At 40.2% G+C, this 1,737-nt stretch overlaps 1 non-coding gene across 1 annotated transcript; it reads right to left on the reverse strand.

Annotated features, from left to right (window-relative positions):
* Positions 1-555: 555 nt before the first annotated feature.
* TRNAN-GUU (transfer RNA asparagine (anticodon GUU)) lies at positions 556-628 on the reverse strand. The gene has a single exon. It is a non-coding gene; the product is annotated as a tRNA-Asn (tRNA).
* Between the last annotated feature and the right edge of the window lie 1,109 nt (positions 629-1,737).

Genomic DNA, 1,737 nt, shown 5'->3' on the forward strand with positions numbered 1-1,737 from the left:
ATTTTAGCAAATGTAATGATCCCTTCCGCCCGAGAACGATATCCAGAAGGAACACTTTTCTTCCAGCAGGATAATCAGCCGGTACACACCGTCAACCGGATTCAAAGATGGTTTACGAGAAGGTCTGATATCGACCTGGTCGACTGGCCTCCAAAATCACCAGATATGAATCCGATTGAAAATTTGTGGGATGCAGTCAAACGGACTCTACGCTCTAATTGGGCAGAACAACTACCCGTTCGGACAGCTGACGAATTGTGGGACAGTTCTAGATACGTGGGAGGAGATGGCCAAGAATTTACACCTGTTCCATAATCTTGTGGACTCCATGTCGCGTAGAATGAGGGCAGTTGTTGACGCAGGTGGTTTGTGGACGGGATACTAGTCCCCACCACAGGCCTTTTTTTAGTATATTAAGAAATTGTTTGTTTTTTGTTCATTAATTATTCATTTATGTTTGATGTGTATCCGATTTTTTAGGATGTGAAACAAGTATTTTTGTGCAAATCAAGCTTTCAGGTAAAGTTGATTTGAATAATTTCGAGGGAAAAATTGTTCCGGGGCCGGGTATCGAACCCGGGACCTTTGGTTTAACGTACCAACGCTCTACCAACTGAGCTACCCGGGAACTCTACCAGACACCGATCCAATTACTTGCTTGCCTACTTTTTTTTTTTGTAACTGGCTGATTTTAGACTTTGGACCTCGGACTCATTTCACCATCATAATTATACTTCTTATTTCTTCTCTTTCTTCCCCATATTTCGGGTTTTCTCTGACGTAGAGTCGGCTGCGGGTGGCTACCTAACTTAAACTCCGTGGTATGTGGTCATTAGTTGCTGGTGATAGTGCTATGTACCAGGGGCTCATTGTAGCTTGTGGGACCAGGACTGAGGAACCGCGGTGATGCCTACGTGGAAAGATAAAGGGATTCTGTAAGTGGCTCGCAAGGGAGTCTGTAGAGCGGGATGGCCTTAGGGCGTGTAATCATTCTATTCCGGGTAGTAAAATGAGCCCATCCAAAGGGGTCTTATGGGTGAGGGCATTGTTTCCCCTCATCAAGGGGGACTAGTAGAAGAGTGCTTGTGCCTTTCATAAATTTAAGGCCCACAACTACCACTGCTGCTGCTACTATTACTGTTACAGCGGCTGCTGCTGTTATTACTCTGCTACTAAATTAAGTAATAAATGATTATTTCACCTTGTTCCCGTTGCATTGAAATTTTAAGTCCTACTCAAGCGTTGCATATCCTTGCAATGTGCTTTTTATTGATACTATTGAACATAATTTCGCATAATTAATAGCATATACACAACATATAGCTACGTAATACGAAGTTACAATTGAGCACACATACATCATTTGATCTAATAATATACAACATAAAAACAACCACCCACCACCATAAAATCAGCAAACCCCCTAATGAAGACAATAATCGCCGAAAATGAAGACCAGCTAGAGAAGTAGTATTTTAGTAACACTGATGGTGACTCTACATCGCTGTCGAAACGGTACCGTCTGTCAATAAAGTATATTACATTTTTTATAATTTTAACATTTTTTTACTTTTAAATTTTTAAAAAATTTTACGATTTTATATTCAGTGTTAAAGTGAACAGCAAAAACAAGTGATTATATTTCAATTATTCATCTTTATCTTTGGCTTAATGACCCTCACAGTTTAGCCTTTATCTCCCTTATAACATCCTTTCTTTCATTCCGATCTAAATCTT

The sequence above is a fragment of the Periplaneta americana genome, chromosome 12 (assembly GCF_040183065.1).
Source record: "Periplaneta americana isolate PAMFEO1 chromosome 12, P.americana_PAMFEO1_priV1, whole genome shotgun sequence".
NCBI lineage: Eukaryota > Metazoa > Arthropoda > Insecta > Blattodea > Blattidae > Periplaneta > Periplaneta americana.